Raw genomic sequence first — 17,104 nt, forward strand, 5'->3', positions numbered from 1 at the left:
TCTTGAACATGACAATGAGTTCACTGTACTAAAATGGCCCCACAGTCACCAGATCTCAACCCAATAGAGAATCTTTGGGATGTGGTGGAACGGGAGCTTCGTGCCCTGGATGTGCATCCCTCAAATCTCCATCAACTGCAAGATACTATCCTATCAATATGGGCCAACATTTCTAAAGAATGCTATCAGCACCTTGTGGAATCAATGCCACGTAGAATTAAGGCAGTTCTGAAGGCAAAAGGGGGTCCAACACCGTATTAGTATGGGGCACTAATAATTCTTTAGGTGAGTGTATATCTGGACTTCTCCAAAGCATCTGACACTGTACCACATAAAAGGTTAGTATATAAAATGAGAATGCTCGGACTGGGAGAAAACATCTGTATGTGGGTAAGTAACTGGCTCAATGATATAAAACAGAGGGTGGTTATTAGCGGTACACACTCAGATTGGGTCACTGTCACTAGTGGGGTACCTCAGGGGTCAGTACTGGAGGGGTCACTGTCACTAGTGGGGTACCTCAGGGGTCAGTACTGGAGGGGTCACTGTCACTAGTGGGGTACCTCAGGGGTCAGTACTGGAGGGGTCACTGTCACTAGTGGGGTACCTCAGGGGTCAGTACTGGAGGGGTCACTGTCACTAGTGGGGTACCACAGGGGTCAGTATTGGGCCCTATTCTCTTCAATATATTTATTAATGATCTTGTAGAAGGCTTGCACAGTAAAATATCCATTTTTACAGATGACACTAAACTGTGTAAAGTAATTAACACTGAAGAGGACAGTATACTGTATATACACTACAGAGGACAGTATACTGTATATATACTACAGAGGACAGTATACTGTATATATACACTACAGAGGACACTATACTGTATATATATATACACACTACAGAGGACAGTATACTGTATATATATTAGAGAGGACAGTATACTGTATATATACTACAGAGGACAATATACAGCTACAGATGGATCTGGATAGATTGGACTCTTGGGCAGAGAAGTGGCAGATGAGGTTTAACACTGACAAATGTAAGGTTATGCACATGGGAAGGAATAATGCAAGTCACCCGAACATACTAAATGGTAAAACACTCGGTAACACTGACATGGAAAAGGACCTACTAATTTTAAAGAACAGCAAACTAAGCTGTAGAAACCAGTGTCAGGCAGCTGCTGCCAAGGCCAGTAAGATAATGGGTTGCATCAGAAGGGGCATAGATGGCGGTGATGAGAACATAGTCCTACCACTTTTCACATCACTGGTCAGACCACACATGGAGGACTGTGTACAATTCTGGGCTCCTGTGAACAAGGCAGACATAGCAGAGCTGGAGAGCGTTCAGAGGAGGGCAACTAAAGTAATAACTGGAATGGGGGGACTAAAGTACCATGAAATATTATCGAAATTAGGGTTATTCACTTTAGAAAAAAGACGACTGAGGGGAGATCTAATTACTATGTATAAATATTTCAGGGGTCAGTACAGAGATCTCTCCCATCATCTATTTATCCTAAGGACTGTGACGAGGGGACATCCTCTGCGTCTGGAGGAAAGAAGTTTTGTACAAAGACATAGAAGAGGATTCTTTACGGTAAGAGCGGTGAGACTATGGACTCTACTGTAAGAGCAGTGAGACTATGGACTCTATACTGTAAGAGCAGTGAGACTATGGACTCTATACTGTAAGAGCAGTGAGACTATGGACTCTTTACTGTAAGAGCAGTGAGACTATGGACTCTTTACTGTAAGAGCAGTGAGACTATGGACTCTTTACGGTAAGAGTAGTGAGACTATGGAGCTCTCTGCCTGAGGAGGTGGTGATGGGGAGTACAATAAAAGAGTCCAGGAGGGGCCTGGATGTATTTCTGGAGTGTAATAATATTACAGGCTATAGCTACTAGAGAGGGGTCGTGGATCCAGGGAGTTATTCTGATGCCTGATTGGAGTCGGGAAGGAATTATTTTCCCCTTAAGTGAGGAAAATTGACTTGATGGACTAGATGGACAGAGGGCTTTTTTCGGCCTCATGTACTATGTTATTATATATACACTCACCTAAAGAATTATTAGTGCCCCCATACTAATACGGTGTTGGACCCCCTTTTGCCTTCAGAACTGCCTTAATTCTACGTGGCATTGATTCCACAAGGTGCTGATAGCATTCTTTAGAAATGTTGGCCCATATTGATAGGATAGCATCTTGCAGTTGATGGAGATTTGTGTTAATTCATAGTTTTGATGCCTTCATAGTCATAAAAATAAAGAAAACTCTTTGAATGAGAAGGTGTGTCCAAACTTTTGGTCTGTACTGTATATACAGTATATACTGAGAAACCCAGAGTAGTCTGCTAGTCTCAGTCTGTCTCTCTCCAGTTTGCTAAAAACAAATCACAAAAAACATGGGTTTGTTAGAATCCAAACTTTTTGGCAAATTCAGGATAAATTCTAGACTGGTTGAATTGATTCACTCATCCTTGATATATATAATTTTGCAGTAAGAGAGTAGCAATGGTTGGTGGCAACGGCGTACCCATTGCTGTGCCAGTGCGCTGTGCCTACCAAACCTGAAGGTATTATTAGTAAGCACAGATTCCAGTGCATCACAGACAAAGATAATTCAATTGATGAGAAGAAACGCTGAACTTTACGTCGAGCGTGTGGACCTTAGAGGGCGCACTAACACAACCGGTCGTAAGCAATATTTAAGTTTCCCGGTTGTGTTAGTGCGCCCTCTAAGGTCCACACGCTCGACGTAAAGTTCAGCGTTTCTTCTCTTCTACCGTTACCCGAGCGGCAGGGTGGCTCCTGCCCAAGGCTAACCGTTGCAATTCTCTTCTTTTGGCCTTCATTGTGGTTGCGCCCAATTGGTGCAACCGCAATAGGTGAGCAAACCATCTCTTACAGTGGAATTACTTACCCTATGAGCGCCTTTCTCTATCCTATTGGCCACCATTTGCAAACTTAATACAATGGACATTTTTATCAGACCTTTCAAATAGGCTCTGCTGGCTTTAGTGCCATCCTGATGGCGTATCTGTGTATACAGGCATCAATTACCACAAGGCTGTAACCCGGCTGCCAGTCCAAACCGGACAAGTATTTTAACAGTGTCTTAGTATCCAATAGATGAGACCGCAAAATCAATCTGAATATTCCCAAAGTGGTTACATAACCAAATCCCTGTCGGCTACAATGGGTCTTTCCCTAGTCTTATGTATTTTAGGTACGAAATACCAATTAGGTTTTGATTGAATTAGAGGGAATAACCTCTTCTATGTTCAGGAGCGCAGACCCCGCACATATACACTGCGTGCAGAATTATTAGGCAAATGAGTATTTTGACCACATCATCCTCTTTATGCATGTTGTCTTACTCCAAGCTGTATAGGCTCGAAAGCCTACTACCAATTAAGCATATTAGGTGATGTGCATCTCTGTAATGAGAAGAGGTGTGGTCTAATGACATCAACACCCTATATTAGGTGTGCATAATTATTAGGCAACTTCCTTTCCTTTGGCAAAATGGGTCAAAAGAAGGACTTGACAGGCTCAGAAAAGTCAAAAATAGTGAGATATCTTGCAGAGGGATGCAGCACTCTTAAAATTGCAAAGCTTCTGAAGCGTGATCATCGAACAATCAAGCGTTTCAAAATAGTCAACAGGGTCGCAAGAAGCGTGTGGAAAAACCAAGGCGCAAAATAACTGCCCATGAACTGAGAAAAGTCAAGCGTGCAGCTGCCAAGATGCCACTTGCCACCAGTTTGGCCATATTTCAGAGCTGCAACATCACTGGAGTGCCCAAAAGCACAAGGTGTGCAATACTCAGAGACATGGCCAAGGTAAGAAAGGCTGAAAGACGACCACCACTGAACAAGACACACAAGCTGAAACGTCAAGACTGGGCCAAGAAATATCTCAAGACTGATTTTTCTAAGGTTTTATGGACTGATGAAATGAGAGTGAGTCTTGATGGGCCAGATGGATGGGCCCGTGGCTGGATTGGTAAAGGGCAGAGAGCTCCAGTCCGACTCAGACGCCAGCAAGGTGGAGGTGGAGTACTGGTTTGGGCTGGTATCATCAAAGATGAGCTTGTGGGGCTTTTTCGGGTTGAGGATGGAGTCAAGCTCAACTCCCAGTCCTACTGCCAGTTTCTGGAAGACACCTTCTTCAAGCAGTGGTACAGGAAGAAGTCTGCATCCTTCAAGAAAAACATGATTTTCATGCAGGACAATGCTCCATCACACGCGTCCAAGTACTCCACAGCGTGGCTGGCAAGAAAGGGTATAAAAGAAGAAAATCTAATGACATGGCCTCCTTGTTCACCTGATCTGAACCCCATTGAGAACCTGTGGTCCATCATCAAATGTGAGATTTACAAGGAGGGAAAACAGTACACCTCTCTGAACAGTGTCTGGGAGGCTGTGGTTGCTGCTGCACGCAATGTTGATGGTGAACAGATCAAAACACTGACAGAATCCATGGATGGCAGGCTTTTGAGTGTCCTTGCAAAGAAAGGTGGCTATATTGGTCACTGATTTGTTTTTGTTTTGTTTTTGAATGTCAGAAATGTATATTTGTGAATGTTGAGATGTTATATTGGTTTCACTGGTAAAAATAAATAATTGAAATGGGTATATATTTGTTTTTTGTTAAGTTGCCTAATAATTATGCACAGTAATAGTCACCTGCACACACAGATATCCCCCTAAAATAGCTAAAACTAAAAACAAACTAAAAACTACTTCCAAAAATATTCAGCTTTGATATTAATGAGTTTTTTGGGTTCATTGAGAACATGGTTGTTGTTCAATAATAAAATTAATCCTCAAAAATACAACTTTCCTAATAATTCTGCACTCCCTGTAGTGTGCTGCTCCTAGTCACCTCTATGTGCAACCGATGAGAGAAGGAGCAGCCAGCACACCCTATATGTACCATCTAATCAAGGCGGTCTGTTTGATAGGAAGGGCAAAAGTGCACAGGAAGGCTACTCCCAAGAAAACACTGCAGCGCATTCACCCTCGAAGGTGCCACTCCCTCAAGCTTATACTACATAACAAAGAATCACAGAAAAAACTAAGATAAAAACATCCTGCACGGTATGATAAAAAAGTAAGCGGATGTCCCTGGCCACATTCACACCTTTTAGCGTGATCCGTGGGTCAGTGTTTTTAGCACGGATGCACGCTCTATTTTGTCCGTCACGTCCATTATAGTCTATGGGTCCGTGAAAACCACGGATGCCATCCGTGTTGCATCCGTGTTTCACGGATCATTAAGAAGATATGCTTTGAAAATTATTTTCCAGCTGTTCAGTGTCAGTGAAACACGGATGCAACACGGACAGCAAAAAACGGACACACGGACCCAACACGGATCCTTCACGGACAGCTTCGCGGATGCATCACTGACCACCTGCTGTGTGAATGAGGCTTATTTGTTGCACAGCTTCTGCAACAGTCATCACCATGCATGGCCACCATGCTTCCACCACGCCAGCAGGCTCCATTACAAGCTGTTTCTGTGATTTTGACCATTTCAAGGCACATATTTCAGCATCAGTTAACATTTTTGGGTGCTGTTGGACATAATTGAGCCTTGATATCACCGATCGCTGTCCTCTGAAAATGATAAAAGGAGCTACCTGGTGACAAGGGTGGAAACACAGTGGACCTAACGCCACCTTTAAAACCCCCTCCACCCTCATTGTCCACAATATTTGTTTCACCAGATTGCATATCACCTCTTCATCACTGGGACCAGTATCTCTACCCATTAAAAAAGCATTACATGTACATTACTGAAATTGTACATTTCTATTGGAAAAATAGCTCTAAAGTGGCCCATTTTGCGCCTTAGCAACGCTCCTCTGTCTTCTCATAACTGTGGAGACTTGCTCAATACTGACTGTGTTATGTAAACTGAAGACAGAGGAGTTTTCCTAAGGCTCAGAATGGGCCACTATAGAGCTATTTCTCGAATAGATACGTACAATTTCAGTAATTAAACTATATTACATAAATGGTCAGTATCACTGCCCCTACACATTACAAAAATAGTCAGAAGAATGACAGTTACACTTTAAAGAGGTTTTCTGAGATATTATAACTGATGACCTGTCCTCTGGATAGGTCATCAGTATCTGATCGCTGGGGGTCCTAAACCTGGGGGACCTGCCAGTCGTTGACCGGGAATTTGATCCCTTTATAATGCAGCATTTGGTTGAGCTAGGGTGCCAGTTTGAAGAGGACCTGATCTGCGCCCGCTCTCCCTCCTAAAAATAAATAAATAAATAAAAAGAATCGGATAAGGGCTCTTTCACACCTGCGTTCTTTTCTTCCGGCATAGAGTTCCGTCGTCGGGGCTCTATGCCGGAAGAATCCTGATCAGGATTATCCTAATGCATTCTGAATGGAGAGAAATCCGTTCAGGATGCATCAGGATGTCTTCAGTTCCGGAACGGAACGTTTTTTGGCCGGAGAAAATACCGCAGCATGCTGCGCTTTTTGCTCCGGCCAAAAATCCGGAACACTTGCCGCAAGGCCGGATCCGGAATTAATGCCCATTGAAAGGCATTGATCCGGATCCGGCCTTAAGCTAAACGTCGTTTCGGCGCATTGCCGGAGCCGACATTTAGCTTTTTCAGAGTGGTTACCATGGCTGCCGGGACGCTAAAGTCCTGGCAGCCATGGTAAAGTGTAGTGGGGAGCGGGGAGCAGTATACTTACCGTCCGTGCGGCTCCCCGGGCCCTCCAGAGTGACGTCAGGGCGCCCCAAGCTCATGGATCACGTGATCACATGGATCACGTCATCCATGCGCATGGGGCGCTCTGACGTCATTCTGGAGCGCCCCGGGAGCCGCACGGACTGTAAGTATACCGCTCCCCCGCTCCCCACTACTACTATGGCAACCAGGACTTTAATAGCGTCCTGGGTGCCATAGTAACACTGAAAGCATTTGGAAGACGGTTCCGTCTTCAAATGCTTTCAGTACACTTGCGTTTTTCCGGATCCGGCGTGTAATTCCGGCAAGTGGAGTACACGCCGGATCCGGACAACGCAAGTGTGAAAGAGGCCTAACCCAATGGAGTACACCCAACGGAATAGGGAGGGTGTATAGGGACTGCAGGGGGTAAGTGGTGACAGGATAAGATACCTGTCATGTGGGGGATGTTTCTTCCTCTTTGTCTTTCCCCTGGGATCCTGGAGGCAGAGTGTCCCTCCCCTTTCCTTAAGGCGTAAGGTTTTTTCCCATTTCTTGACAATTTCACACGGGTGAAAATTCAGTGCGGGTGCAATGCGTGAGGTGAACGCATTGCACCCGCACTGAATCCGGACACATTCACTTCAATGGGGCTGTGCACATGAGCGGTGATTTTCACGCATCACTTGTGCGTTGCATAAAAATCGCAGCATGCTCTATATTGTGCGTTTTTCACGCAACGCAGGCCCCATAGAAGTGAATGGGGCTGCATGAATTCGCAAGCATCCGCAAGCAAGTGCGTATGCGGTGCGATTTTCACGCATGGTTGCCAGGTGACAATCGGGATGGGGACCCGATCTTTATTAATTTTCCCTTATAACATGGTTATAAGGGAAAATAATAGCATTCTTAATACAGAATGCTAAGTAAATTAGGGATGGAGGGGTTAAAAATAAAACAAAATTATTAAACTCACCTCATCCACTTGTTGGCGCCACTTGGCTCGTCTTCTTTCTTCTTCTTTGAGGACCTGGGAGGAAAAGGACCTTTGGTGAAGTCATTGCACTCATCACATGGTCCATCACATGGTCCATCACCATTGTGATGGACCATGTGATGAGCGCAGTGACGTCACCAAAGGTCCTTTTCCTCCCAGGTCCTCAAAGAAGAAGAAAGAAGACGAGCCAGGTGGCGCCAACAAGTGGATGAGGTGAGTTTAATAATTTTGTTATTATGAGGTGCAGGGCTGGTTCTTACTTTGTTATGTCCTATAAGATGCGTGATTTTTGTTTTTCTTACAAATAATCATGGGACAACCCCTTTAATGGTCCTATTTTAAAGCCATTACAGAGTTAATAAATAAAAGCTGTGGTCGACCACCCTCCAGCAAAGTGTGTTATTATGACAGGGTTTGGTGTGATCTGTTTTATGAGGTTTGTCACCTGCCTGCAGTCTATGTGCGGTGTAACGGATCTCCTGGCACCCCGACTGGGTACCTCCGTTGATGGATGCTCCTAGTGCTTCCTGAGGGCTCCAAGCACTCCACTTGACACCGTAATCACTGCCAACCCCACGATCCGCCGCAGCTTGGTTGAGGTCTCGCCGTCTTCCACCCACCCTGGGCCCAAGACCAGGATCCAACTTCCAGTGGGTAGAACCGTGTTGTAATCCCAGGGGAGTATAATACCAATAGCAATCCCCAGAGTAAATATAGCTGTTCCCATGACACTATAAATTGAAGGTAAAACAGGAACTCCCTTTATTGAAGATCAACTCCGTATATATACAGTTCAAGAAGTCTAACAACATAAATCAATCAACCATGAACAACATGCAAACAGACATCTTCACCCTCTCCATAATGAATGAATAGGGAGAGAGGAGACACATGTGATGGGATTATCTCCTGAGTGTATCATATGGTGATCTACTCATCTAGGAGTCGGCTGCTCTTATAATCAGCTATCTTAATCCCATCACTAACACAATCAGTGGGAGTCTCAGTGCAGAGTTAACCCTTTTTGTGTTGCTGAATCGGCACCTTTAATGAGCAATAGGAAATATGTGTCATATAAATTCCACACATAAATCAGGGTTCATAGTTCCTTGTAACCCCAAAAGGTCTGAGGGGGTCTCCATAGTTCTGGGTCCATAGTCCGTAGAAAGGAGGCTGGCCCTCAGGCTTCTCCAGCAGCCCCAGCCTCCAGCAGTTCAGTCCGTCACATGCGGTCACCTAAATCATCATCTGCCGGCAGCAGATTGTGGTGTCCAAACAGCCTCTGCTGTTGGCAAACAATTATTCTGCATGGGCACGAGCGATGGCATTAGTGATTCTCCATACTGTGGAGGAGATCGCTGGATGTAAATGTGTCTCCTCAACTGACGAGCAGGTGATTATCAGGAAAGAACACTTCTGTATGGGGACAAGTGATGGCATTAGTGATCACTGCTCCCTATACTGTGGAGGAGATCGCTGCATGTAAATGTGTCTCCTCCACTAGACGAGCAGGCAATTGTTGGGAAGGAACCCTTCCTTCCCCACAATTGTCAGCCTCATCTAAGGGGCCTTTACTTTTACTTCCTCTCAAATGTTTAACCATGTGATGTTTAATTTTTTCGGTTTTGAGCTCCAATACATATTGTGTGTGCGCACGGTGCATGTCAGTCCTTCTCTAGATCGGGGACGGGCTAGGACAAGTGCAAATTAGACACCAGGGGTGTGGACAAGTGATGTAAATGGAGACGAGAAAGGTGGGATATTGGTGGATTCAGACTCCCAGCGCCTCTTCTCTACTGATATAAGAGACTATGGGCAGGAAGCAGACCTTTTTTATTAACCCCTAATGAACAAGATGCTTTTCAAACCCTCAAAGCTGTTTGGTCATGAACAGAACGATGATGCACAAGACGTTCCTCCAGCAGACACATGGGGGGAAACCAAGGCCAATTGTCTATTAGGCCTCTTGCACACGACCGTATGTCTTTTTCAGTATTTTGCAGTCCACATAAAACGGATCCGCAAAAAATACAGATGACATCCGTGTGCATTCAGTTTTTTGCGGAACGGAACATCTGGCCCCTAATAGAACAGTCCTATCCTTGTCCGTTATGCGGACAATAATAGGACATGTTCTATCTTTGAACGGAACGGAAATATGGAAATGGAAGGCCTACGGAGTACATTCTGGTTTTTTTTGCGGATCCATTGAAATGAATGGTTCCGTATATGGTCCGTATACGTAACGCAAAAAACAGAACGGAAATGGAAATAAAATGTTCCTGTGCAAGAGGCCTTAGGACTTGTTTACATAAGGATAGAACATGTCCTATTATTGCCCGCAAATCACGTTCCGTGGCTCTATTTAAGTCAATGGGTCAGCCAAAAAAAGGAACACATACAGAAAGTACTCCGTATGTCTTCCGTATCCATTCCGTTTTTACGGAACCATCTACTGAAAATTTTGTGCCCAGCCCAATTTTTTCTATGTAATTACTGTATACTGTATATGCCATAAAACGGAAAAACGGAACAGAAACGGAACAACGGATCCGTGAAAAACGGCCTTAGGGTCCATTCACACCTCGGTAGTGCATTGCGGATCCGCAATACACCTGGCCGGCACCCCCATAGAACTGCCAATTGCGGACAAGAATAGGACATGTTCTATTTTTTTCTGGAGCTGCGTACCGGAAGATTGGGGGCACTGTGTGCTGTCCGCATCCATTCCTGCCCCATAGAGAATGAATGGCTCCGCACCCGTTTTGCAGAACGGATGCGGACTCATTTTACGGACGTGTGAATCGACCCTAACTCTGAGAAGTCGGACTCAGTCACCGGAAGTTTATCTTTCTGGATATGCTGCTCATGAGATTTGAGGGGTTATCCTAGATGTCGGGCGATCCCATGTCGTAAGTTCGGCACGTGATCCCAGCCTGTGATTAGAACACGCAGCGCACGCGTGAACTTTAGCGAGATATTCAGACTCGCACATAAAGCCTCATGCAGACATCTGTGTAACACGGTCCGTGAGATAGCGGACTGGCATTGCAGGAGCGTCATAGCCGTGCTCTCCTGCAATGCCAGTCCGGTTTCTCCCGGACCGTGTTCCACGGATGTCAGTATGAGGCCTCAGTTGCAGGTTGTAATCCCAGCCTGGGAACATGCGCCAAATGTATGACACATGATCCGAGAAGTGACGATTGTGTGGCCCTTGGATAACCCCTTTAAACAAAAAGCTACGGATATACAGTAGGCATAGGCCGGGATCATGCTTTAATCACAATTGTCCCACACACAGGGACATACTTAATCATGCTAAAGACATGTTTCTCCAGGTATGAAACTTCCCTCATGGCTTCTTCCCTTAAGGAGCAGATGTTGTACTCGGCTGAACTCTACTATAAGAAGAAAACCAGAGGTTGTATGAGGAGACGTCACGAGACCCAATGAGAAAAGCGGCAGACGAGAAGGCAGACAAAGATCACCCATTCTGGTGCGAGGATGGGGTCACCAGAGTATTTGCATCTACAGAACAAAGGCAGAAATGCAAACTATGGAGCACGGACTGTACATGTCATGTCGGAAAGCATAGGCTTTCACTACGTAAACTGGTGTAGTCAAATAAAAAAACGCCAATGTCAACGCAGGAGGCAGACCACTTATCTTCCATATCTGGTCCTCTGAAGAACCATATGTCTAAATTGGGACTGTTATGACCAAGTGATTGAAGATCTACCAGGGCCACATAGGTGACGGTTGAAGGATTTGGCCACAGAAAATTGGGGTCGCCTGTGTGAAAATCTGAAATGATTCCAACTTCAAGGTGGCTTTATTGGTTCCAAAACCCCAAACAGCGGAACTGTGGGTGGATGGAACCACATGACCCATTTAACATAGTGGTCGCTTCTATTCACTTCATTTTTACTCTGCTACACGGTCCTACCAAGTGGGTTTACTGGGCAGCAATGTGGCTAAGTGGTTAGCACTGGTGCCTTGCAGCGTTGGGATCCTAGGTTCATCTCCGACCATGGACAACATCTGCATGGAGTTTCTATGTTCTCCTTGTGTTTGCCTGTTCTCCTGAGACTTTAGATTGCGAGCCCCATTGGGGACAGTGTGATGCTAATGTCTGTAGGGCTATGTAAGTGCATAAAATATCATATTCGCAGCAGAATCTCTGTGATTTTGATCTAAAATATTGAGTTTATAAGGGGTCGTTTTGGTTTATTTGTTGTCATTTTTGATGGATAAATTAAAAGCTAAAGTTTATAAAGGAGATTTTGTTGGCAGTGACCTGATCTGGAGAAGTAGACATTTTGTTGGATCCACGAATAAGCTGAGGGTGGGAGAGAGTTGTTTGATGCCCTGATGCTACCTGAAGAAGTAGGGTGGTGAAAGTACAAGCCTAACAGGAAGCCTATGTGATTCAGACTGGGCCAGGGCCAGTAGACCTCCAAAGTTTAAGGAGGCTACGGAGGCCGAAACAAAGGAAGAAAAAAGGTGCAGTGATGAGTGAGGATGGAGGGTAAGTAAAAACTCTGCCTTGTGAGGGCACTCTACACGATGATGATGTATTTTGTGTCCTTCTATTTGGTAAGGATCGTTCCTTAGAAAAACACTTCCTTGTCAACCTATGAGATATTCTTTGGCTGAGCTCTTAGGATAGGGCTATGTTATCTCCAACAGACAAACAGAATTATAGCTCCTTTAACAAGGTCTGGCAAAAAGCACATGTGACCAGCCGCACCGTTCTTTTCAGGGGAGCTGCAGGTGGTACAAGGCCCCCGTTCTTGCGATTGGTGGGTGTCCCAGTGGTAGGACCCCCACTGAGCACACAATTAACGTTAATCAAAAGGAATACCTCTTTAAAGTGGCCCTGGAAAAAAAAATTTTTTTGTAGCCCCATGCTGGAGGTGGATGCAATTTGATAGAAAGAAGAGCCAACAAAAGTAAGTGGGGCCAACACAAGTAGGCAGAGCCAGCAATACAATTTTGCGGCACAAATTACCACCCCCACAGAGCCAAATTTCACAGTGCAACACAATATACCGTCCCAGCAGAACAAAATACCTCCCCAGAAGATTCCTCACTGTGCCGGTCTTCTACTCCAGTTGCCTCAAGATCGCAATACAGTTTTATTCAGGAGTCAAGAGGGCACCTGCAGCTGCTAGCTGGTGGCCATGAGAGGGCTCAAACGGCCCCCTGGGCTTCAGTCCACGGGAAAGTTTCCCTGTAGGGTCTAAGGCCAGTCCACCACTGACTCAAACACTGGTGAAGCTTGAGGAAAATCCACCTGGATATATCTAACTCAAGGGAGTCACCATCCGAGTCTTTAATACCGGAATTATCATTGTGGAACATAATGAGGTTTTGAAGGAACATTGCGACACTACATTTAGTAATTATCATATGACAACTGAAATGTATACAAAAGCTTCCGACTTTATGCCTGAAATTACTGTTATCTGAATAGGAGCTGACGACTCCAGACTGCCTGGAATTTAACACCTATAATTTGAATAGGTAGGTAGATACCAGGATTTCTGTGCCGCTAGCAGGATGGGTCAAGGTCCCATGGTGGGTGCTGAGCATCACAAGATGGAAGAATCCTGTGATGTCAGATGGTAGAGGTGGGAGAACTGAGCAATGGAAGCAAATACGCAGGGGATACCTGGGATCCGAATAAATATCAGCTTCTAGAAGGTTTCTGGCAATAAACGTTGTGGTCTCCATGGGATATTTAGGTTGAAAGATTGCCATTGGGCATCAAATTTTGCAGAGGAGCATAACAAATTTGTATCAAGAGTGGAGGAATCCGAGACGCTGAGGAAAATATGAACTATTCTAGAGACATTTGTGACTACTGAAGATGGTACTGTTGCCCCTTCAGAAATAAATCTGAGGAACAGTGATGTTTTTGTATAGTAACAACCTAAGGTCAGTGGATATGGCAGATATTTTCAGACACTATAGAAGTAATGCAGATATCTTCATAGTCTGTGGTCATACTGCCTTACTTCATCCAGATACTTGGGTATGGAAAAATAATATTGTATAGAAAGAACACTGGGGACATGGGGAAAGATAAGTCCTTAATATATATACTCTGGGAAGAGAAAATCATTGGGCTGTCATAAACACTTATGGGGTTGACAGTTAAAGGGGTTGTCTCCCCTGGAACATTGATGGTAATGTCAGAGAGGTGCGGGTCCAAGAGGTGGGACTTGTACCCATCTCTTGACCTCTGACCTCCCCCTGGAAGGGACAACCTCTATGATGCCATCTTTTATTGGAGTAAATACTAGACTGGCACGCTCCAATAACCGGCAACATTCCAATTTACCATTAAAAAAAACGAAATTATTAGCAAATCAGATTCTGTATACATGTATTAAAATATGCTAAAATATAGTATGAATAAAATAAAAATGAAAATAAAAAAACTATAATTAAAACATCTATGGCGGGGCCCTCGTGATATTTATATTTATTTATTCGATGCACTTATATAGCGCTACTATATTCTGCAGCACTTTACAGACATTACCAGCACTTGCCGTCTCCAATGGGGCTCAAAATCTAAGTTCCCTATCCTTATGTCTTCGGAGTGAGGGAGGAAACCGGAGAACCCGGAGGAAACCCACGCAAACATGGGGAGAACATACAAACTGCATGCAGATGTTGTCCTTGGTCGCATTTAAACTTAGGACCCAGTGCTAACCACTTAGCGACCGTGCTGCACCAAAAAAGTATATACTGTATAGAATTTCAGGGAATAAGATATATAAAGTTCTTCAGAGTTGCAGAACGAAGCAATATCTGTCCACTTAGAAGAGTAAAGTGATATGATAATTGGGTCTAATTCACAGACTTCTTTTTGGTCGCTCTGCTTGATCCCATCTTATCAACATTATTTAAATATGTTGGGGGAAAACGACTCTAGCCAAGAGCTGGTCTAGCTTTTTCGCCAGGTGCAAGGCCTGCTGAAGGTGCACCCGATTTATGACGAGGTGCACACGCTGTCAAAATTTAGGTGTATCTTCTGCCAACAAAGCCAGTGAAAAAAGGGAGTAAAAGATCAACGTAAAAAACTGTCTTTGTAAATGACCTCCTATGTCCGTCTATCTAGTGATGTGGTGGCATTCAATAGCAATTAAACCGATCGAAGACCCAGCGATACTTGTACAGTTATCCTGAAATGTGCCTAGAAAGCTTCTGATTTATCCACAGCTTAGTCCGGTTTATAGTATATACTAGCAGAAGGACCTCACAGTACCCCGCTGCCTTAACAGTGACCTTCACGTCAGTTACCCTTTTAATAGTGGCCCCTGCCCCCTTAACAATGACCTCCACAGTGTCCACCCCTTTAACATTGACTTTCACAGCAGCTTTCCCCCTTAACAGAAAACATCCACAGTGCCCGCTCCTTTAACAGTGACCTCCACAGCGCCCTGCCCCTTTAATGGCAGGGCTACACGACGACATGTGTCGGACAACATTTTGTCTCAACTATTATTTTTAATAATGATAGTCTATGGTGTTGCACTGGGACATGTGACATGCTGCGACTGTGACACGACAGTTGCAAAAATCCATCCAAGATGGATTTTTCCGCGACTGTCATGTTGCAGTCACAGCATGTCACATGTCGCAGTGCAACACCATAGACTATCATTATAAAAATTGTCGTGACATTGGTGCGACATCAATGTCGCAGTGTAGTTGTGTCCTGCGAGCTTATTGTCACGTGACACATGTCGTCGTGTAGCCCTAGCCTGAAGCTGACCTACAGCAGTGAAGAAAAATGGCTGGGTTGTTATGGAAACCTGGAGTAAAACTGTGTGTATGTGGAGACTAAGGGCCTGCGAGCTTCTATTGGCTGATAAGGGTCATGTGACCATGTGTATGGCAGTTGGGATATGAAGAGAAAGACTTGCAGGCTTGTATTGGCTAAGGGTACTTTCACACTTGCGTTTTTCTTTTCCGGCACTGAGTTCCGTCCTAGGGGCTCTATACCGGAAAAGAATTGATCAGTTTTATCCCCATGCATTCTGAATGGAGAGTAATCCGTTCAGGATGCATCAGGATGTCTTCAGTTCAGTCGTTTTGACTGATCAGGCAAAAGAGAAAACCGCAGCATGCTACGGTTTTATCTCCGGCGGAAAAAACTGAAGACTTGCCTGAATGCCGGATCCGGCATTTTTTCCCTCAGGAATGTATTAGTGCCGGATCCGGCATTCAGAATACCGGAATGCCGGATCCGTCCTTCCGGTCTGCGCATGCGCAGATCGAAAAAAAAGGTGAAAAAAATAAATGCCGGATGACACCGGAAAGACGGATCCGGCATTTTAATGCATTTTTTCGACTGATCAGGCATTTTTAAGACTGATCAGGATCCTGATCAGTCTTGCTAATGCCATCAGTTGGCATACATTTTGCCTGATCCGGCAGGCAGTTCCGGCGACGGAACTGCTTGCCAGGTCTCTCTGCTGCAAGTGTGAAAGTAGCCTAATGCAGGTCATTTTTTTGGAATATCTCAGGAACGGTACGTCCTAGAGAGCTGAGATCCGGTCTAAAACCTTCCCGGACACCTGATTTACCTGTGTGCCAAATTTGGTGAAGATCGGTCCAGTCGTTTGGTCGCACATAAAGAACAGGCAGACAGACGTCTGGACAGACAGAAACTCCTTGTGTACCGGCATGTCACCTCCACAGTATTCTTTCCCAGATAGTAAGTGATATGTCACCAAGTTTAGTAGAAATTGATCGATGAGTATTTGAGTTACAGAACAATATGTGTGCAGCAAAAACAGTTGGAGCAAACAGACTCCATGCAGCTGCTGTGTAGGGGCGGAGGACCCCCACAGGATTTCTTTCCAGGTAGCAAGGGATGTGTATACCAAGTGTCGTTGAAATCGATGGTTGTGTTTTTGAGTGATCGCGGAACATACACACATACAGGTATATACGTCCTTCTTTATATATATATATATATATATATATATATATATATATATTGTAGGAAGGCGCAAGGGTCCGTCATTGACGGAAGGTACGTGTCACCGAGGTTCCTGGCCTCGGTGAGATAAGAACCGGTTATTTAATGTGTCAGCCGCAGCTAGTGCTTGCTGACACTGTTTATTCTTAGTGTGGCTGAAAAGCCGATCCGGGCCGGTTCTTATTGGGAGCAGCCAAAGAGCAGGGTGGGTGGCTGTTCCCCACGTCCAGGCCAGGTTTTGGGCTGGGGTTTAAAAACCCAGCCAGCAGCTCAGCTGTGGGTGGATTATCCTCCATGGCAGAGGAGCTGAGGAGTCTGTGGTTTGAGACACAGACATTTATTTGTGAGAGCCATAGGCTGGGGAAACAGGCCTCTAAAGCCTGCTGCGGACTG

The sequence above is a fragment of the Bufo bufo genome, chromosome 8, assembly GCF_905171765.1.
Source record: "Bufo bufo chromosome 8, aBufBuf1.1, whole genome shotgun sequence".
NCBI classification, from domain to species: domain Eukaryota; kingdom Metazoa; phylum Chordata; class Amphibia; order Anura; family Bufonidae; genus Bufo; species Bufo bufo.